The 23,451-nt window shown below is 42.4% G+C and overlaps 2 long non-coding RNA genes across 3 annotated transcripts; one reads left to right on the top strand and one right to left on the bottom strand.

Annotated features, from left to right (window-relative positions):
- Positions 1-898: 898 nt before the first annotated feature.
- Positions 899-10,108, bottom strand: LOC120324125. 2 transcript variants are annotated; one of them, XR_005565139.1, is made up of 4 exons: positions 7,050-10,108; positions 4,394-4,506; positions 2,498-2,545; positions 899-1,211 (listed from the first exon to the last, which is right to left on the bottom strand). It is a non-coding gene; the product is annotated as an uncharacterized LOC120324125 (long non-coding RNA). The 2 variants fall into 2 exon arrangements; XR_005565138.1 differs by lacking the exon at positions 2,498-2,545.
- Positions 5,452-7,578, top strand: LOC120324126. Its single transcript, XR_005565140.1, has 2 exons — positions 5,452-5,629; positions 7,150-7,578. It is a non-coding gene; the product is annotated as an uncharacterized LOC120324126 (long non-coding RNA).
- Positions 10,109-23,451: the final 13,343 nt, after the last annotated feature.

Here is a 23,451-nt window from a genome sequence, read left to right as displayed (position 1 = left end):
TTAAAAAAAAAAAAATTTCCCTTTCTGTTGCTGCAACAACTGTCACTTAACTTGTAGTAATTAGATGCAGTAGTAGCCAGAATTCCCTTTGATTTCAACACCTTCCTCAAAAAATAGAAGCACAATGACAGTATAGCACTTTAAAATAATAAGGATCTCTTCAACAAAATAAAGTTTCACAGCTTTCTGAGTTTTGTAAACAATACTTAAGGCAGCAGACAGGTGTTAAAAATTTCCTAGAGGACTTTTCCTAATTCGTATCTGTAGAGTTGTAATAAAATAACAAAAATGTGATTAAATATGAGAAAGGCAGCATGCACATATAATAAAAGAAATGCATACTGTTGTTTTGGATTGAATACACAGATATTTTGTCCAAAGTAAAGCAGATGGCAAAACAAACACGTAAGCATCCACTTTATCTTGCAGATCCTGTGGTTCTCTGATTACTTTTATATTATGGATATTTCAGCACATCGGCAAAATAAGGGAGATGAAAAACAGAGGTGACAGATTCATGTTCCACAAATTCATTGTCAAAGCAAAAACAACCAAAATTATCATAAGCACAGCAGTGCCCTTAAAAACACATCCGTAGAAACCAAGTAAATGATATTACCTGAGTATGCAGGTTATTCCCTTGTAGTTCCTCCTATTACAGACTATACCCTAGCCAGAGAGTTCACCAACACATGACTCCAGCCTTTTAGGGTTGTCCTTTTGAACATATATGTGTGCATGGGAGCACATAAACACAGATGCACATAGAATATACACACAGATATATATTTTCATCAGTCCTTAACCTCAAATGCCTTTTGCCACGAAGGCATCAACAGGGAAACTTAGAAATTAAGAAAACTTCAGGTGGAAGTGTGAAAAAGGAAAAAAACAGCTTTTTATTAACAAAATCTGAACAAACAAGAAATGGTGCAATCAAAAACTTTCAGAAGAAACAAAACAAAGTCCCAATTCCCCAGGTGGGGGAGAAGAAAACCGCAGCAATCCGGAGCGTGAGGGAGGGGGGAAGGCAGGACTGTCCTGGCAGTTCAACAGCTGCTCGCAGCCCCGTGCGCCCGCAGCAGCCAGCAGCCGATGGTGTCACAGCCAGCCATGAAGGAGTCCTTTCTCCCACAGGCAGTCCCGAAAACAGAATACCTCGCTCTGAGATGGGTCAGTCTCTCTCTCTCAGTCGTCCTCCGCAAGGTGTCCTGTGGGGGGAAAAAAAACTTCCTCTCAGGAAAAGAAAAGGAGGCGGCCGAAATCGGGCTCCCCGCGGACCAGCCCCAAATGCCCCTGAACAAAGAACTCCCCCTGCTGCCCCCCGCGGCAGCCGCGCGTCCGGAGCGCTCCCCCCGCCCCTGCTCCGGCGCTGCCCAGCGCGGGCGGCTTCGCGCCGAACCGCCCCCCACCCCGGAAGAAATAGATGCGGGGGAGGCATTGGGGAAAAGCTCGACATCTCTTTTCAAACCTGGGACAGTGCCTCCTAAATTCTTAACTCACTCCTGAAATTAGTAAAGATTTTGCAGTGTTTCTTTCTCTTTTGCAAATATTAGCAAGGCTTAGTCCATTACCATAATAATTACTATCATATATCCGTCTTCTGGAGGAGCCTCTATTCTTCCTCAGTAAGCAACTTTTTGTTATTAAATCTGTTTGAAATTCAGCAATAACATTATACAATGCATTTTTATTAACAGACTAGCCAAGAAATTATTCAAGAACATAACAGCGTTTCTGAACTGGATTTAAATTATCATCAATCACTCAATAAACTATAACAGAATTTCCCCTTTCTGCACATTCTGTCAAACTCCACTGCCTGTTTTCCTGACTAAGGCTTATGATGGCCAAAAGGCATCTCTGAGAAGCCTACACTGTCAGACTTGGACATGCAGGATATGGTATGTGCTTTAAAAGACAAAATTGTTCTTGGAGTTTATGCCCCTCTCCCATTATTTCATTTTTCTTCCACACTGCAGTCTTCACAAGAATAGCATATATCATGATTTTTCAAAATGCATTTTGACATATTGATAAAAAAATAACAGCAACCAGTTTTAGCAATTTACAGGCACATGTATATATTTTTCTCACTATTTGCTTGTGTTCCTCTGCTCAGTTTTTTTCCAGTTTGTTTTGCTTTTTCCCCTCACTGTAATCCAGCACCATAATATCCTTCTTTCCATTCCCATAAAAATTTTGTTTGAATTGCCCAGGAACACAATTGGCTGTGCAGCAACCCTACAGTTACTTGACAGAGACACAGCACTCTTCCCCAGCTGACTCGGGAAGATGATGGATATCCAAAGAAGTGTGAAATGTGGTTTGCAGCAGCCTACCTGCAGGGAGATGCTAAAATGGCCAAGGATGTACCTGTTGTGCAGTCCAGGACAGCTATTCTGAGGCCCTTGACAAACATTGCCCTGATTTAAATTAATTCTGTCTAATTTGATATAATGTTAAGTCAGGACAAATGAGGTAATTCTGTACTTACCCCAATTACTGTGCCATTTCTGGGCAAGGTACAGTCTTGTTTCAGCCTCTTCATATCAAAATAAAATTAAAAGCATATAATTTATCATTTGGAATTATCTTATTATCACAACTTGCAATTTATAGCATATATGCCTCAGTTTCCCTTGGCATTTAAATTTAGCACATGGACCTGTTTATTATAACAGAGGCCCACAAAGTAACAGAAATTATGTTAGATAATTAGTTACAAGTCATCCGGACTAGAAGAATGGGACTTTCAGAAACAGTCAAGAGAATACTCTACTCTCTTGAAATAAGAGGACTAAGTTTTCTTTTACTAAACTTTGTGGCACTGGTCTCCAGAGAAATTAATTAGACCAACTTTAATGAACGATTTCAAATCTTTCCTCTGTAGGACACAGGGGACCACAAACAACAGCAAGGATGGATCTGTTTAAAAATAAATGAATATTTATATATATATTTCCAGACAAGCCCAATTACAATTTACAAAACATTACAAAGTGAGAAATGGGAGGAAATGTAACAGATTCAGTACAGTTAGATCTAAGTAAAGAATCTGACAGACAGCTTCACAAACATCTTGCATAGATAAATTCATTCAACTAAGCTTGGATATGTACAGAAAAGCTACTAAAGGGTATGGTCCAAACGTGATAGAAAAGTGTCATGGGGAATTTCCTGGACAGTTTCTTTTTTGCGATGTTTTCTAAACTTTGCTAGCAAAAACTGAGTTTTAAGAGTTTATTTGACAGTACAGGTAAAGAAGATGAAAGTGGAAAGGGCTGAGCAAGATCTAAAAACAACATGGCAGATCAACTATGCAAGAAAATTAAGCAGCACACAGGTTTTTTTAAAGCTCTGTAAAGATGCAACTGTCATTTATATCATTGTGCTCCTTGTTTTTTTTGTTTGTCTCCTTCAACTGGTACAGCTTGTCTTTTAGACAGTCTTGTCTTGTTATTTTGCTGTTTGCTTTATTCAGTTTCTAGTGAAATAGGTCCCTGAATGGCTGAGATTCCTCATGGTATTACTTCAATATAAATGTTAAACAACAATATTATTGTTATGCTATATAGCTGATCCATATCAAGGGATTTGGAGTTGATTCATTCATCATTGTCAGACAGGCATTTTAAATTCCATTCAAGCCCATATGCAACAGCCCAAGAATAATGTGATCACTTTTTTAAGGGTATGAAAGGAAAAGGGATCTTGGGAACAATCTGAATTGAAGGAAGATCACTTAATAGCTGCAGTCAAACTGGAACTCAACAACTTAGTCCAAATTACTGTACTTATTGGCTGCATCTATGGGTTAGTCTGCAGCTCCAAAACTTGTTTGCAGGGCACTCCTAAGGCTGGTATAGGCCACCTGTCTGGCATTGCCAGGAGTGAAACACTGGGGACAGAGTACTTGTGTCCCCCTGGACCTAGTGCCACATACCTAAGCCAAAAGGGACGTAGTGACTCCTGCCACAGTAGCTAGTGAGATTTTGTAGGCAGCTGGCACTTGGAGACATGGGGTGTTGATTTTGGGTTCTTCTCAGTGTAATCCTGAGACCTTCCTGACTTGCAACTCAGTGGCAGTGACAGAAGAACTGCCTTGCTGGAAGGGACATCGGGAGAGAACATCTAATTCAAGCACATTCCTCTGGGAAAAAGCACATTCCTCTGTAGCAGACTCTCTGATTCCTCAGCCATCCAACAGATTAAGACTGAAAGATTTCATGAGGCACTTCCTAGAGACCACAGACTCTCTTTGTTGTGTGGATGTTTCTTTCACATTAAAGCTTCAGCGCTTTTTCTGATTTCAGCACTCCATTTTCTGCCCTGCAAGGACATGTATACCTGAACTTTTCTTCTGCTCTGCATCATTTCCAACTGAACTAACCTTTCAGGAAGTCCTTCTGCTTTACCCAGTCATCATATTCTATCTGAAGTGGCATATCTGCCATCAAAATCAAATGCATCCAGATGCATTAGGCTCCAACACAAACACCAGACCTAAAACAGAAGTAGAGTTTACGGTTAATCTGAAGCAAGAACACAGAGCTTGATCTGGCTCCACAAATTAGTGTAGTACTTTGGTATGGCAGTCAGGGGCCAAAGGCAGTTTAATTGGGAAAAATACTATGGGGAAAAAAAAAGACTCATGTTCAGTGAAAAACCCCAAGGGATTCTTGCAAGTCTGAGCATTCAGCTTGTATTTTCTCTAAATGCCAAATGAGATGAAATTCTGAGTATCGTGTTTCTCCAGGGATGGTTTAGATTGGGTATTAGGAAGAATTTCTTCATGGAAAGGTTTGTTAGGCACTGGAACAGGCTGAGTCACCATGCCTGGAGGTATTTAAAAGACATGTAGATGCAGCTCTTAAGAGCATGATTTAGTGGTGGACTTGGCAGTGTTAACATTTGACCTTGATGATCTTAAAATTCTTTTCCAACCTAAAAAATTCTGTCATTGTATCTGACTTGCACTGTACTTCTTATTTGGAAAACTCTCTTGACTGTATTCCTGGTCAAAAAAAAAAAACAAAACAAAACAAAACAAAACAAACAACTTTGCAAAGAATGGTGAATTTTTTACAAAGTTCTTCACAAGAAAAAACATGATAAATACAGCTTAAGATATCACTAAGCATTAGTAATGATTGTGTGCTATAAAAAATAAAGTTAGAACAGACATTTAAAAACATGACTTCAAAGTACAGTGTTTCCTCTGTATGGTACAATGAATTTGATGAGGCAGTTTTGCCTCTTTAAAAAAAGAAATAAGATTTTTTTCTCTCTCTATGGCAACAGTTTTGTCTTGGTTTTTTTCCATTTTACCTAACAGCTGTGGGGTCAACAAACATTTCCCAGAGAAAAGTATTTTCTTTATTTCTAATTGCTACAGTTGCTCACTAGTTGCCTTCACTTAGGAAAGAGCAGCAGCTGAGCACTCAGCAGTCCATGAACCCCTGCATCTTTCCCATTGCGTGCTGAAATACCCAAGGGCAGGAAAACAGCCCTCTCCAATGCCTGACTAATGCATTCAGCTTGAAAGGGACACGGGTGTTGTCACTGGCCTCTGGAATCAGTTTGCCAGAAACGGGGGTGGGAGGAGGAGAGCAGAGCAAAACACAAGGTAAGGGGGAGAGAGGGAGGCAGAACACACTGTGCTACTGCTCAAGGGCACAAGAAATGCAACTGTGTTGTGTTTGTTTACTAACAAAGATGTCAAATGCTTGTTTGATGCTTGGGAATTTTCATATTCTGTTCAGGTATCTGACTGCACTTTGTCTTATGACTGAGGAGCTTGCTGAGAGCTTAAGGGTGCAGGTTTTCCTTTTTCTTTTTTTTGTCTTTAATTTTGCTGACTTACGCCTAGAACCAGAAGTACACTCACAAAATTGTTGTTAATAAAGGCATAATATTTTTCAAAGTAGCCCAAGAGGCTTCTCCTGAGAACTACACACAACCTTTGCATAGTTTTGTTGGCAGCACAGAAACCAAGCCCACATAAGACAGGCAGTGATGCTGGTAACATCACCCTTCCACCCCATTGTGAGAAGTGAACTGGAAGTGAAGTAGTTCAGTCTTTCTGCTGAGACACATTTGGGCAGGGTTTTAAAGCTATTGAGTGATGAGAGGGGGTGGAGAACAACAGTATTAAGATAATCAACTCCCTTTGAAAATTTTCACACAAATCTTTCTTCAGTTTCATATGTCCTTTCTTATCTTTTTTTCTTCATCCAGGTAGCACTTACCTCAAAGAAACTCTGAATGTAAAAAGCAGTGTTGCTTTGGAGTCACTACTGCAAATAACCTGACAGCTATTTTTTATACTCCTCTCACTGTCCTTAGTGTTTCCATCATAGTAAAATGTAAGAGCTCACAGAGATTTCCACAGCTCCTGTATTAATTTCCTACATCCCGCTGGATGTTTGGTCTTTAATTCAAATGCTGCACATTCTTATGCAGCATTACTGTGTGGACTACTGGTCTTTAGCTGCTACCACTAGAATTAATATGAAATATGCTTTCACATTTTCTGTTCAATTGGGAATTCTCTGTTATGCAAATTGCGCTTAAAAAAAAAAAAAAAGGATATTAACTGGTGAGAGCTATTATACCAACAAAGTTTTGCTGTTTTATTAGTAATTATAGATAGTGTAAATAAATGCAGGATGCAGGAACTGACACCACTGAAGCTGTAATAAACTAAGCATAAATGTCATAGTAACTTCTGAGGCTTATTTTCATTAATCACTATTTGAATTACTGATAGCACACTAGATCACTTTGATCCTATAGTACACATAGATGGTTTCACCAGTCATCATCCTTACCACTGGGAAGGCAAAGAACGTTATTTACTAGCAGACTACTTACAAAAAAAACCTGCCCACTACACATTTCACAAAGAAAATACAACACATTGAATTTTCAGGATTCAGAAATTAAATAAGAGGGATTTCCTAATTCCTGCATTTTTACTAATCCTTTGAAGAGAAACATATAAAAAGACAAAATAACATAATCAGAAAACCAAGTTTTCTTCCTACCAGTCCTTTTTAATGGCCAAATTTTTCTGCCAGAGATGCTTTTTGCTCCTGCTTCAGATCCTTTTGTTCTTCAAAATTTTTTCTGTTTTTATTTTTTGAGCTTATGGAAGAAACACCATCCCTGTCCCTCACTGTGACCGGGGTCAGTTGTGCATCAAAACAGCAGCCAGGAGGGATATGTCCTGACCACCACAGGCCTGAACAAGAGCCTTAACTCTTCTCCATCCTCGGATCATATTGTAATGTTCTTTTGACTGATGTGTGCCATCGTGTGGCCAAAGGCTGCAACAAACCATACTTGGCTCTTCTGCAATTTTAAATGAGATGAAAGAGAAACAGGAAGAGCAGTGACTGCAGAAATGCATTCATCCAGAACTGTCTCTCCAGCAGAAGCTCAGGATTCCTCAAGTGACACTACTCTGCCTATTCCTGCATGGCTTCTAGCAAGCTGAATTAAGGGTTATAATCTTTGTACCTCTGGTGAACGTGTTGCTGCCACAAAAATAAAACCCTAATGTGTCTTCAGAAAGCTGTGCGTGCCTTTATATCCTGGAAAATCAGGGAAGGGCTCAATCCTCCTCCGCCACCACTGAGAAGGTGCTGACTGACTAGCCCTCCAAATGAATCAAGCTGATGAGCTGTCTGGAGAAAACTGCCAAGGGCCCAGCACTCAGGGGTCACCTTTACACACAGCAGCACAAGAAAATTACAATTTCAAAAACATTTAGACACTTACACTAAAATAGCAAATCCGGTCATTTTCATGAGCGTCGCTTAACACAATTTCACGGCCTCGCAGCCTTTGCTGAGTGGCATTTTCTGCTCCTTCCTATGGACAAGGCTAAGGGGAGTGATTAAAGCTGGAAGGGCTGATGCTGCAGACACAGGGGGTTGGGCTGCATGGTCCTTATAGTCACAGTTCTGGGTGTTACCAAAAACTGACAGACACAGGACAGTCTTTGTGTGCTCACGAGGTCAAGCTGCCCGACCTCAAACTGTGCCACACTTCAGGGATGGCCAGCTGCAGAGTCACCTCTCCTCAATTCAAGTTTATAAGTATTGGAGGCTGAAAGTAAGGCTTGTAGGAGATAAGAAGAAGAAATACAGACAGCCTGTACAAAATGAAGGACCTGAGCTTTATTTAAACATGGAGTTTAGAGGCAGACAAGAACATAAAAATTATTTTGAATTACATCATGTGTACCACATGTGACTAAATTTTACCCAGTTCCCAACAAAACAAGCCAAATAACTTTTGTAGAGCTAAAGGGTGCTATCTAGAGAGGCATTCAATCATTTCAAAAAAACTCAGCAACTCAGAGGCCAAACATTTCTCTTGGGAGTTTGCACCAGTGACAACAATATGCACAGTTAAAACTATATCTTATGGCTTCATTTGGGTTTGTCTGGCATCAGCTTCCAGTGGCTGATCTGTTGTGTGTTTCTGTGCTACTTTGAAGAGCCCATTACTACCCAGCAATTTCTCTTCTCAAAGGAATTTACATTAGCATCGAGTCATCCCACAGTTATCTTTTTGATACCTACACAGGCTGAACTGGTCTTGCATTTCTCATTCATAAAAGTTCTCTCCAGTCTCTGGATGATTTTGGAGACTGTTTTCTACATTGGCTGTAGTTTATAACATTGTTATAACATAACATTGTTTAACATAAAACACATTTTTTCCAGAGCTAAGGAAAATGCTTCAACAATGCCTTTGCCAATGTACTACACATAGATTAAAATCCTTTTTTCCCCCTCTCCTACTCCATAGTTTCTCATCAACAGCCCCAGATCTCAGCAGGCCTTTTTTGACACAACCTTCCATTGAAGGCTTGAGATTGTCTGATGCCAACACCTCAGCTCTTTTTGACTTGTGAGGACGCAGTTCCCTATTTCAAAGCTTCCACCACTGTTCACTCTTTCTAAATCATTAGTACTCTACACTTTGCTGAACTGAAATCCATATTGTTTGAATGTGAATTCTGTGTCAGTGGAGTCTTAGCAATCTTGATTTGCAAAACTGTCATTTGCCCTCAACATTTAACATTTTGATGCCCTATGTGTCACTTAAAAGTTTTATAAACCTTAAGGGTGCAAGTACTCCCAGATGCTGGGTGTGGATGTTGAAAACTGTGGACCACACTGAGATGCACCAAAAATGCCACTCAGGTTTTGGGTAGTGGCCTCCCACTGCGAACTACTTCCACATCTAGCAAGTTCCCAATATATTAGACACATTGACAAATCCAAAGACTTTTCCATCTTCAAGCAACCATGATATTACGTGAAATTCCACATCCTTGTCTCAGTCCATTGATGGATATCAATAAAGTCCTTAATCAAAAAGCCATAAATCTGACTGAAATTTTCAAAAAACTCACCTCTACTTGCATTTACTTTTATCTAAATCTGTCAATTCTGTATAAATCAACTCTCTGTCTTTAGCCCAATCCTGGACCTGAGAGAGATATCATGGTAACATGAATTTCCCTGTCCAGATCACCAAAGTCATCTTGAAATAGGAATTCTGCAATTTCCCCAATAACCCAAAATCAAGAGATACCACAAAATACAGTTTCATGTAACTGTTCCAGAATGGACTTTTAACTGAAATGATCCTTTTCTATTGTAGAATTGAGAGATTGCCATGTTTAAGAGTTTATTTATTTTTTTTAACCACCAGTGTTGGTTCACCATTTTCTATTACATTTTCCTTTCAAATTTCCATGTATTTCTTCTCAGCTTTGGGAAATCAGCCCCTTGAGGAAGGCCAGGATGGATGCTGCCATTCAGACAGATCCTCTTTCCTTTCTGAGTTTCCATAGGCAATAGTTAGTAACATTTATGTATTTGCCATCTAACAGGTAAAGATTAATATTTCTTAACCTGTTATCCTGAAGTACAAAAATGCATTTACTGGGTCCTGAGTGCAACACATATGAGATAGATAAAAATTAAATTCTAGCATTTTAGAAATTCTAACAAAAATCCACTACTGGCTGCATGACACACTCACACCTCTGGATAATCAGCTGGATAACCACTGCAGAATAGAAACCATGCCAACATAGCAGAGAATTTGTCTTCCCAAGCACATAATCCTTTTTTCTCACATAAAAAAATAAAAATTTGTGCAAGTTTCGAGCTGGCTTCCCGCCAAGTCCCCCGAAACTCGACAACAAGGACCCGCCTCCCAGAGAGGGAAAAGAAAAAAAACCCAAGCAGCCAAAGCTATAGCATATATATATATATATATATATATTTTACATATGAGACAGATACACAAAACGAGAATACCACACACCAGGAGCACTTCCAGGGAAGAGGGGGGGGGGGGGAAGGGAGAAGGGAGAAGGACAAAAAGGGGCAAGAACCGAACAAGTCAACCAGCCAACCGAAGGCAAACTAGCAAAAATCTCACCACTTCCCTTCGAACAGGCAGGATGGCTAGACACGGCCCTTGGCTCTCCCCTCACGGGTGGCAGATAACAGCAGTCACTGTAGGCCTCGGCTCCAGATAAGCCAGACCGAGACAGGGACCCACCGTTCTCGAACCTCGCCGGAAAGGAAGAGGGAGAGATCCCTCCCGCTGGCTTTATTTATACCTCAAGTTACGTAAAGGAATAGCATGGAATACTTCCGTGATCACTTTCCTAGTTCCTTCCTGGTTACAAGTTGGTCTCCAGGAAGACCTAGAGTGAAACCACCACAAAATTAAACACAAACTGTTGACCAACAGAGATATGAGCCATACAGAACTGGCCATCAGATATATGTTTGGTCAAAAAACCTGAGATTCAGTGAAAATTCATTCCAAATTTGAAGACTTATATCTTCCCAATGAAAATCTATGCAAAACACAGCTGAGCTTGGCTGTTGAAGTGGTGCATGGCAAGGCAAACTGCTTCTGCTCAGAAAAGCCAAGTTGTTTTGCAAAATACTGACTTGGTATCTTAACTTTCTTGTAAAAGCAATTTGTAATTTTATTCTGTTGTCAGAGATAAGGTCCAACATGATCCTTGGGATCAGCATTAACAAGCTGCTAAAATTTGGCAGAAAGAGCACATCTTACATTACCTTCAAGAAATGTACTTCAGCTACTTCAAGACAATAAAAATTACTTCTGCATGTCAAATAAAAGGAAATTTAAAATAAGTAACAGTCACTCAGTTATCATATATGGAATTGAAAACCAACAACCAAATCAATGAATGAGTAAGAATTTCATGAACCAGATCATGTTTCAAGGAGCAGCTGAAGAACACACCTTTGAGTCACAAGCTCCTTAGATGAGATGAGTAAAATTGCCTTACCTTTATCTTTAAACCATCTTATCCTTTCATTTGGATATCATTAACTCTTGCCCCCAAATTTAATAATTTAAATGGAACAATAAGAAGGAGGCAGAACTGAACTGATGCCATTATTGTTCAAATATCTTTGACAGAGAGAAGCCATCCCACAGCATCAGGGACATCTATCCCAGAGCCATCTGGGACATCAACCATAAAACCAACACTGGATTTATTTACATAGAGAGGATAGAATAGCACCAATTTAAGGAAAGAATCTGCCTAACCCATAGGGAGTTTGGAAGTAGCTCACTAACCAAGAAATATGCCCTGCCTATTATAATAAATATTATATATAATCATATATATACCATGTTATAAATACCATGACTATAAATAACACATCAATTATGTGAAAAGTGCTACAAAACTCAGGGGCTGTAATTAATGTGTACTACTTTTGTTTTATTCATAAAGGTGTTGCAACCTGAGCTAAAGAGATCCAAGCATCCAACTTCCACACTGAAGACCAAAACTGAAAATACCTCCAAAAAACTCAGGGAATGAAACATGAATGCCAGGAATATTATATTAAATTTATTCCAGTATTGAGTCAGATCTGCCATTACATATTTAACCCACTGCTCTTACCTTTTATAAAAACTCAGAGAAACCAATCTTTCAGTCAGAAAAGTCTAACACGATGAAGACTCATCCTGCATTTCATTTAATCAACTACCTGGAAACTTGTCCCAGACTGAATAAAAAAATTCTTTTGCATTTCTGTGAAGCTGCAGCACAGCAGGTTACAAAAGTCTCTCAATATATCTAATTTTGAGTGTGATATTTGCCCATGAACTATTAGATATTTTTCATCTGTCACAGGCCATTTAGCCCAGACTGGATGATAATAAAGCAGGAAGATGTGGGAAAAAGAACACTTGCAAGTTATCATGTTGACAGTGAAGGGCATAATACACGTGGTTTTGTTTTATTTTTTATCATAAGATACTTGTCCAGACTTTGTGTTTCACGAGTATATTTCAGTGCACCTTTCTTATGATAAGGGAGATGGCACCACAACCACTCCCACACTGTGCTCCCCTCTAGTTTATGTCATATATAGCTATGCCTGAACCCTGAATCTATATAAGAACTTATTAAATAATGGACAGCCTTCTCCATGTTCTAATATACACTTAATCTTATAAAAGTATACCTTTCAGACTGTTAGGTACAACTATTGAGCGTTTAATATGATTTTTCATGAAGCATTAAAACTTAAAGCACTGCACTGTAGATGAGGACTCTCAAAGAACAGAAATCTGTAACATTTTTATTTTCTATTTTTTTTCCTGTAGTTGTTTTTACCTTTTTGGGCAATCAATAAAAGTCTTTCACATATCTTTCAATGTCTTCCTTCAAACTTTATAGGATTTTTCGTAACAGTGTACTGTTGTTACTGTCATAACTTATTCTGCTTTAGTAGATGGCAAATTGTCCCTCGATGCCTTCTGTGAAGGTTATCAATATATAAATACCTGAATCATAGAATCATTTAGGCTGAAAAATATCTTAAAGGTCTTAGAGTCCAACCTTTAACCCAACACTGAAAAGTGCACCATTAACCTGAGTCTTTAAGTGCCATATAAACATCTTTTAAATATTTCCCGGGATGGCAACTCAACCACTTCCCTGGGTAGCCTGTTCCAATGCTTGATAACCCTTTGGTGAAGAAATTTTTTGTAATATCCAATCTAACCCTCCCCTGGTGCAGCTTGAGGCCATTTCCTCTCATGCTATTACTTGTTGTTTACGCCACCCTGAAGGGAGGGTGGAAAGAAGATTGAGCCAGGCTTCTCTCAGTGGTGCCCATTGACAAAAACAAGAGGAGATGGACACAAACTGAAACATGGGAGGTGCTGTCTGAACATCAGGAAACACGCTGTGAAGATGACCAAGCACTGGCATAGGTTGCCCAGAGAGGCTGTGGAATGTCCCACCTTGGAGATATTCAAGACACATCTGGACATGATCCTGGGCATGCTGTTGTAAGTGGTATTGAACTAGATAACCTTCAGAGGTCCTTTCCAACCTCAACTATTCTGAGCTGGTGTTCTCTTGTTGCTGAAATATTTGGAATGCCATGGCAATTCTGCACAGAAGGTTAGAAAGTTACTAACTTTGCTGGTGTAATCACCAGCAGGTCATGGATGTTGAAGTTCTAGTTCACATAATAATAACACGAGCCTAGAGATCCAAGGAGATAATAACAATTCAAATCTATCCAGGAAGCACAATATTTTGTCCACCTCACTGGACATGTCACTGTGATCTCCTATCTTGTTTAGGAGTTGTGTGCAGGAACAAATGTCAGGAAAAAAGGATTGCCCAGTAGAAGAACTGCCATATCAGACAGTCACTCCCAGGAGGCAGAAGAAATTCTATAACAAACATAATTCTGCAATTCTATAAACCTATGGGAAAATTTCTTCCTGAACACAGGCTATTGCAAATTGTCTTATGATCTGAAGCAGGAGGGTTTCTGTCTTTTACAGTTCTACCTCACTGACAACTGTTGCCCTTTCTGTCAATGATGAGGCCAGCACAGAATAAGTCAATTACCAGAGTGCTTCCATCTAGTTGTTGTATTCAGCATGTGTTAGTACCAGAAAATACAATATATATACAAATAGAGATGCTCGCACATCTTCATCAGCTTTGCACATATTCCTTTGCTGAAAAAAGTCTAAGCAAAGAGAAGTAAAGCACTGGCTTATAATGTTTTAAAACTGCCAAGAATTTCCTTTTCTTAATACTTAGTTGTGTACTACAATCTCCATGACTGGATCAACTCGCATATTTATAAACACATATTTTATTACTTTTTCTTACTTCAAGATCAATAAGAACTGCTTCAGTTAAGAGTAAAGCTACTTCACCTGTTGCAAAATCACTGAGATATTAGATTTATTGATCAAAATTGGCCAGCTTCACAGGCGACATCAAACAGAACATTTTGAGGTAAGACTAAAAGCTACCCTCTCTGAATCCCTTAAGGTCTTCCAGTAAGTCATATCTGACATCCAATTTGTCATCCTGAAATCCTGAGAAGAGAAGAAAAATAGCCCTCAAAGTTGAATGGAATCCTTCACACAGAACTCACTTAAAAAGTGATAAGTTAATAAAGTCATCAGACTTATGGGCTGGGATTTTGTTCAGACCTCTTTAAGTAACTTCCTAGATAACAAAGAGAATTAATTTTCCAGATAAAATTAGACTAATTAATCAGAGAGCACAGCAAAGGATATATTTCCCTTCTAGAAGGGGACAACCAGCTATGTTATGATAAAGAATTTATTAGCAAGAAGATTTCTCCTTAGACTTCCTTGGGAAATGAGGGACACACCAACAGTAAAATATTTTAAAGCTCATTGTGGGCTTTTAGAGCACTGGTGAAATGTGCACCATCTATCAAGATTATTAAGATGAAACTATTAACCCTCTGACAGTTTAATAACCATTCTTTATGTTATAATAACACAGGGCCCTTTTGGGATCAGAGTTCCAATTTTGGAGGCACTGCCCATCATTTGTCAAGGAACCTGAACCTCTGTGTTGAGCAACACAGCGACAGGGCCAGCCTACCCTGCCTTTTCATTCCTAAATTAAACAACCTTGCAGAAGGTCCAGGTTTGTCTCTTCTTACAGGGTTTTTCCAGTAAACTGAACCTCTGGGTCTGCATACTTCTTGGGCCATCAAAAGGAAAAAATCTGAAAAGAGGATTAATGAATTTTGCTCTCACGAATCTGAGCGCTACTGTAGCTCATGAGGCTTTAGGCCATTAGTAGAATTCACATGTCAGGGCTCCAGCCAAACCTTAAATCCTAGCTGACCTGTATTAGTTCCCTTTTTTGGTCACAATGTAACAAAGAGCAGAGTCTAAAACACGGCCTCAGTGCAACAGCTAGAAAAAAACGTGCACAACCCATCATACACACTTTGGGTAAAAAGCAAAAACCAGCAGTATTAACGCTCATGTCATCCATAGCTACTGGCACACACATCTATGTTCCTAATCAGTCAGGTTTAACATTCCCACAATTGCTGGCATACACTGATATTCTGGAGTCTATAGGAAAACAAATTTTTAATCTTTCCTAGGCAGCACTGCAGCACAGCACTTAGCACAAAGGGCTACAAGTTCCAGACACTGTGGATTCTACTGGAAGCAGTTACCCAGGGAGAAAGCTGAATTGCTTTTCTCATTATTTTCCAGCTGTCCGCTTCCAATAATCTTATTTCCAGAGATTTACTCCTGCATCACATAAAAGGAATCCTCATCTTTTGAAAGCTGACTATGAATACCCTAAAGGAAAAGGAGTGAGAGTTCTGTAGATGAGGACAAAAATCATGATACAACTTTTTCAAGTAAACTTCAAGCAAATGCCTGAGGAAGCAAGGCCTGATTCATAGATATGGCAAAAGTACAAACCCAGTCCATCTTATGCACATACATATAATTCTGACCAAATAACTTTTGTCCACTTACAGTTACCCTGCATTGAAATTACCACTCTGACTGCCAGAATTGAATAAGGAAGAAGATTCCTCCTAGACAAAAGGGGCCAAGGAGAGAAAGCTCTTGGTGCTTTTAGAGTGCACAGTTTAACCCACCAACTGCAAGTGAAACCATGAGGACAAGACCTTTCTTTCCTTGGGAAAAGGCTGTTGTTTGCTTGCCAGAAACCTGCCCTAAAATTGCCAGTCCGAGTCCCAGACCTGAATACCATAGCAGATTCCTCCCAGACAAAAGGGGCCAGCACAGAAAGCTCTTTCTGCTTTTGGAGTGCCCCACTTGACCCACCAACTGCAGTAGAAACCATGAGGGCAGGATCATTCTTTCATTGGGAAAAGGCTGTTGTTTGCTTGCCAGAAACCTGCCCTAAAATTGCCCGTCCGAGTCCCAGGATTGAATAGCATCGAGGATTCCTCCCAGACAAAAGGGGTCAGCACAGAAAGCTCCTGCTGCTTTTGAAGTGCCCTGAGTGCCCTACACACTGCACCAGAAACTACGAGGCTAAGGGCTTTTATTCCTGATGAAAAAGGATGTTGTTCTCTTGTACTTACTCTGCCCTAAATTTGCCAGTCCCACTCCCAGAGTTGAATAACATCAAGGATTCCTCCCAGACAAAAGGGGCCAGGACAGAAAGCTCTCTCTGGTTATAGAGTCTCCAGGGCGGTGCAGACACAGCACCAGAAAGCAAAAGTCTAAGGGCTTCCTTTCCTGGGGAAAAAGTCTTTTGTTTGCTTACAGTTACCCTGCGTTGAAATTGCCACTCCGACTACCAGGATTTAATATGACTGAAGATTCCTCCTAGACAAAAGGTACCAGGACAGAAAGTTCTTGCTGCTTATGCAGTGCTCAGTGTGGCCCAGACATTGCACAGGAAAACACGAGGGTGAAGGCTTTCTTTCCTTGGGAAAAGGCTGTTGTTTGCTTGCCAGAAACCTGCCCAAAAAATTGCCAGTCTGAGTCCCAGAGTTTTATACCATGGAGGATTCCTCCCAGACTAAAGGGGCCAGGACAGAAAGCTCTTGCTGGTTTTGGAGTCCTCAGAGTGACACAGACATAGCACCAAAAAGCACGAGGTGAAGAGCTTACATTCCTCAGGAAAAAGCATTTTGTTTGCTTACGCTTTTGTTTGTTTGCTCTTTTCTCCAGGAAAGAAAGATCTTGCCCTTGTGGTTTCTGCTGCAGTTGGTGTGTCAAATTGAGCACTCCAAAAGCAGCAAGAGCTTTCTGTCCTGGCCCCTTTTGTCTGGGAGAAATCAGCAGTGGTATTCAGTTCCAGGACTCAGACAGGCAATATTAAGGCAGGTTTTCTGCAAGCAAACAGCAGCTTTTTCCCAAGGAAAGAAAGCCGTCACTCCTGTATTTTCTTGTGCAGTGTCTGTGACACACAGAGCACTGCAAAAGCAGTAAGAACTTTCCATCCTGGCCCATTTTGTCTCTGAGGAATGGGCGATGGTATTCAATGCTGGGACTCCAGCTGGTAATTTTAGGGTTAGGGTTAGGGTTAGGGTTAGGGTTAGGGTTAGGGTTAGGGTTAGGGTTAGGGTTACGATTAGGGTTAGAATTAGGGCAGGTTCCAGGTAAGCAAACAACAGCCCTTTTCTCAAGGAAAGAAAGATCTTGCCCTCGTGGTTTCTGCTGCAGTTGGTGGGTCAACCTGGGCACTCCAGAAACAGGAAGAGTTTTCTCTCCTGGCCCCTTTTCTCTGGGAGAAATCCACGATGGTGTTCAATTCTGGGAGTCAAAGTGGCAATTACATCTCAAGTCTCCTGCAAGCAAATATCAGCCCCTTTCCCATGGAAAGAAAGGTTTTGCCTTCATTGCTTCTGCTGCAGTTGGTGAGTCAACCTGGGCACTCCACAAACAGCAAGAGCTTTCTGTGCTAGCCCCTTTTGTCTGGGAGGAATCCTCGATGCTATTCAATCCTGGAACTCGGACTGACAATTTTAGGGCAGGTTTCTGGCAAACAAACAACAACCTTTTCCCAAGGAAAGAAAGGTCCTGCCCTCATGGTTTCTACTGCAGTTGATGGGCCAAGTGGGGCACTCTAAAAGCAGAAAGAGCTTTCTGTGCTGGCCCCTTTTGTCTGGGAGGAATCTTCTTCTGTATTCAATTCTGACAGTCAGAATGGCAATTTCAATGCAGGGTAAAGTTCAACACCCTAAAATTACCAGCCGGAATCCCAGAATTTAATACCATCATTTATTCCTCCCAGACAAAAGGAGTGCCCAGGTTGACCCACCAACTGCAGCAGAAACAATGAGGGCAAGATGTTTCTTTCCTTGGGAAAGAGGGTGATATTTGCTTGCAGGAGTCTTGAGCAGTAATTGCCACTTCGACTCCCAGAATTGAATACTATTGCAGATTTCTCCCAGAAAATGTGGTCAGGACAGAAAGCTCTTGCTGCTTTTGGAGTGCCCAAGTTGACACCTCAACTGCAGCAGAAACCACGAGTGCAATAGCTTTCTTTCTGTGAGAAAAGGGTTGTTTGCTTGCCTGAAACTTGCCCTAAACCTAACCCTAACTTTAACCCTAAACCCTAACCCTAACCTTAAACCTTAACCCTATCCCTATGCCTAACCCTAGCTCTAAACCTAACCCAAAACCCTAAACCTAAACCCTAATCCTGACCCTTAATTTAACCCTAAACCTAACCCTAACCCTAATCCTAACCCTAACCCTAACCCTAACCCTGTATTGAAATTCCCATTGCTACTGCTAGAATTGAAAATGAGAGAAAATTCCTCCCAGACAAAAGGGGTCAGGACGGAAACCTCTTGCTGCCCCTGGAGTGCCACATCTGCCCAAACAACTGCAGTGGAAACTCAAAGATTCCAGGCTTTCATTCCCGGTAATAAGGGTTGTTATTTGCCTTTTTAAGCACTGCACCGAAACTACCATTCATCCAAGACCAGAGGTGCCAGTACAGAGAGCTCTTGCTGCCCATGTAGTCCCCAGGCTGATACAACTGCACACAAAGCCAAAGCTTCCAGTCTTTCTTTCCTGGGGATAAGGGCTATTGTTTGCTTTTTTAGACCTGCCCCCAAACTGCCATCCGGACTCCCAAAATTACATACGGACGGAGATTCCTCCCACACCAAAGGTGCCAGCACAGAAAGCTCTTGCTGCCCGTGGAGTGTCCAACCTGGCCTACCAACTGCACCACCAAGACAAAACTTCCAGTCTTTCTTTCCTGGGGATAAGGGCTGTTGTTTGCTTTTTTCAGACCTGCCTCACAACTGTCAGAATGATCCCCAAAATTGCATACGGACGAAGAGCAGAGCTTTTCCTCCCAGAAAAGCAAAAGCAAAGAAAGATCTTCCTGCCCATGGAGTCCCCAGCCTGGCTCACCAACTGAACCACAAAACCAAAGCTTCCAGTCTTTCTTTCCTGGGGATAAGGGCTGTTGTTTGTTTTTTTAGACCTGCCCCCCAACTGCCATCTGGACTCCCAAAATTACATACGGACAGAGATTCCTCCCACATCAAAGGTGCCAGCACAGAAAACTCTTCCTGCCCATGAAGTCCCCAGGCTGACACACCAACTGCACCACAAAGCAAAAGCTTCCAGCCTTTCTTTCCTGGGGATAATCATTGTTGTTTCCTGTTTTCAGCCCTGCCCAAGAACTGCCATTCCTCCCAGAGAAAATGCCAAACAAACAAGATTAATTCTGGATAAAGTATGCCAGTATGGAAAACTCTTGTTGCCCATGGATTGCCCAGGTTCGCCCACCAGAAAGCCAAAGCTTCCAGGCTTCCTTTCCTGCAGGGAAGGGCTGTTGTTTGCTTTTTCAGCCCTGCCTCCCTACAGCCAGCCCAACTCCAAAAATTGCATACGGACAAAGATTCCTACCAGAACAAAGGTGCCACGACAGAAAGCTCTGTCTGCCCATGGAGTTCCCAGGCTGGCCCACGAACTGCAACACAAAGCCAAAGCTTCCAGGCTTTTGTTCCCTGGGATAAGAGCTGTTGTCTGCTTCTTTCCGCCATGCCCCAAACCTGCGCATCTGACTCCCAAAATTGCATACGGATGAAAATTCTTCCACACCAAAGGTGCCAGAACAGAAAACTCTTCCTGCCCATGGAGTCCCAAGGCTGGCCCACCAACTCCACCAGAAAGCCAAAGCCTCCAGGCGCGCTTTCCAGGGCAGAAGGGCTGTCTGGTTTTTTCAGCCCTGCCTACCTACTGACAGCCTGACTCCCAAAACTGCATACAGACGAGCACTCCTCCCACACCAAAGTGCCAGCACAGAAAGATCTTGCTGTCCATGGAGTGCCCAGGCTGGTGCAACAATTGCACCACACAACCAAAGCTTCCCGGTTTTCTTTCCTGGGGATAAGGGCTGCTCTTTCCTGTTTTCAGACCTGCTTCACAACTCCAAGGCCGACTCCCAAAATTGCATAGGGACGAGGATTCCTCGCACACCAAAGGTGCCAGCACAGAAAGCTCTTGATACTCATGGAATCCCCAGGCTGGCCCACAAACTACACCACAAAGCCAAAGTTTCCAGTCTTCCTTTACTGGGATAAAGGGCTACTGTTTCCTGTTTTCAGCACTGCCACCCAACTGCCACCACAACTCCCAAAATTGCATACGGAAGAATATTCCTCCAAGACTAAAGCTGCCAGCACAGAAAACTCTTGCTTCCCATGGAGCGCACAGGTTGACCCACAAACTGCACCACAAAACCAATGCTTCCAGGCTTTCTTTCCTAAGGATAAGGGTTGTTGTTTCCTTTTCCTTTTTCCGAGACCTGCCTCGCAACTGTCAGAACGACTCCCAAAATTACATACCAACGAACATTCCTCCCACAACAAAGGTGCCAGCACAGAAAGCTCTTCCTGCCCATGGAGTCCCCAGCCTGGCCCACCAAATGTACCATAAAGCCAAAGCTTCCAGTCTTTCTTTCCTGGCCATAAGGGCTGTTGTTTCCTGTTTTCAACCCTGCCTCCCAACTGCGAACCTGACTCCAAAAATTGCATAGGGACGAAAATTCCTACCACACCAAAGGTGCCACAAAAAAAAACTCTTGCTGCCCATAGAGTGCACAGGCTGGCCCACCAACTGCACCACAAAGCCAAAGCTTCCAGGCTTTCTTTCCTGGTGATAAGGGCAGTTGTTTCCTGTTTTCAGCCCCACATCCCAAATGCCAGCCAGACTACCAAAATTGCATACAGACGAAGATTCCTCCCACACCAAAGGTGCCAGCACAGAAAGCTCTTGCTGCCCAAGGAGTGCCCAGGCTGACACAAGAACTGCACCACAAAGCCAAAGCTTCCAGTCTTTCTTTCCTGGGGATAAGGGCTGTTGTTTCCTGTTTTCAGCCCTGCCTCCCAACTGCCAGCCTGACTCCCAAAATTGCATACGGACGAAGATTCCTCCCACACCACAGGTGCCAGCACAGAAAGCTCTTGCTGATCATGGAGTCCCCAGGTTGACACAACAACTGCACCAAAAAACCAGAGCTTCCAGTCTTTCTTTCCTGGGGATATGAGCTGTTGTTTCTTGTTTTCAGACTTGCCTCTCAACTGCCAGCCCTACTCCCAAAATTGCATACAGACGAAGATTCCTCCCACACCAGAGGTGTCAGCATGGAAAGCTCTTGCTGCTCATGGAGTCCCCAGGCTGACACACCAACTGCACCACAAAGCCAAAGCTTCCAGTCTTTCTTTCCTGGGCATATGGATTTGTATCCTGTTTTCAGCCCTGCCTCCCAACTGCCAGCCCGACCCGCCAAAAATGCGTAAAAACAAAAATACCTCACAGACTAAATTTGCCAGCACACAAAACTCTTGCTTCTCATGGAGTGCCCAGCATGGTCCACCAACTGCACCACAAAGCCAAAGCTTCCAGTCTTTCTTTCCTGGGGACGAGGGCTGTTGTTTCCTGTTTTCAGCCCCGCCTCCCAAATGCCAGCCCAACTCCCAAAATTGCATACAGAAGAAGATTTCTCCCAGAACAAAGGTGCCAGCACAGAAAGTTCTTGCTGCTCATTGAGTGCCCATCCTGGCCCACCAACTGCACCAGAAAACCAAAGTTTCCAGGCTTTCTTTTCTGTAGTTAAGGGCTGTTGTTTGTTTTTTTCAGCCCTGCACTAAAACTGCGAGTCTGGTTCCCAAAATTGCATATGGACGAAGATTCTGCCCACACCAAAGGTGCCAGTAGACACAGTTCTTGCTGCCCATGGAGTCCCCAGGTTGGCCCACCAACTGCACCACGAAGCCAAAGCTTCCATACTTTCTTTGGAGAGGTTAAGGGCTGTTGTTTGCTTTTTTAGATGCCGCGTTTAATCTACCAGCCCAACTCCCTAAATTGCATACGGACGAAGATTGTCCCCAGACAAAAGGTGCCAGCAAAGAATGCTCTGACTGCCCATGGAGTTCCCAGGCTGGCCCACCAACTTCACAAGAAACCGAAAGCTTGCAGGCTATCTTTCCAAGGGAGAAGGGCTGGTGTTTGCTTTTTTCAGCCGTGCGTTCAAATTGTAAGCCCGACTCCCAAAATTGCATACGGACGAAATGTCCTCCCAGACCAAAGATGCCAGCAAAGAAAGTTCTTGCTACCCATGGAGTATCCAGGCTGGCCCACCAACTGCACCAGAAAGCCAAAGCTTCCAGCCTTTCTTTGGCGGGGGTGAGGGCTGTTGTTTGCTTTTTTCAGCCCTGCGCTAAAACTCCCAGCCCAACTCCCAAAATTCCATACGGACGAAGATTCCTCCCAGACCATTGGTGCCGGGACAGACAGCTCTTGTTGCTCATGGATTACCCAGGTTGGCTCAACTACTGCACCACAAAGCCAAAGCTTCCAGGCTTTCTTTGCTGGGGAGAAGGGCTGTTGTTTGCTTTTTTCAACCCTTATTCTGCCTGCCTGAGTCCCAAAATTCCATACGGACGAAGATTCCTCCCAGACCAAAGATGCCAGCAAACACACAGGGACACTGGTGACATCATTGAGGACAAGGGTGCCACCCCTGGGGACAAAAGTGACATCACAAAGACATTGGTGAGAACCTTGAGGACAGGGGTGCCACCCCTGGGGACATCAGTGACATCACAGGGACATTGGTGACATCATTGGGGACACCGGTCGACACAGAGTGTTTACCATGCTGCAGTAAAAGAGGTAGAATTTTATTTTGAGAGGGAAGGAGGCAAATAGAAGACTGTTGGGTGCTGGAAGAGCATTAGGAGAGTATTGGGAGATGCCAAATTTGAGGGGGACTCACAGTGATAGGCAAGTCTTCAGAAAAGCACCAGATCAAGCATCTGGACATTTTTGTCTTATTTGAGGTCTTCTTCCTACGTTTAACATGCTGAGTGCTCCAGACACCCCTTTCTCTAACCTTCCCTTCCACGTCTCAAAAGCCTGCCCAAAAAGCCCCTGCTTTTTGGCCAAAGGGATTCCCCACCAGTGTCCGGGACTATATTCCCTGTTTCTCACAATTGGTCAACTTACCCTTGCAGTTCTCCACCTGTATTTTGCATCATTTCTGTCATGCTGCTCACAGCAGCACTGCCAGGGAGCATCAGC

The sequence above is a fragment of the Pipra filicauda genome, unplaced genomic scaffold (assembly GCF_003945595.2).
Source record: "Pipra filicauda isolate LSUMZ 115617 unplaced genomic scaffold, ASM394559v2 scaffold429_size647294_pilon, whole genome shotgun sequence".
Taxonomy (NCBI): Eukaryota; Metazoa; Chordata; class Aves; order Passeriformes; family Pipridae; genus Pipra; species Pipra filicauda.
Note: the sequence above shows the minus strand (reverse complement) of the source record. Positions and strands in the feature narration are given on the sequence as shown.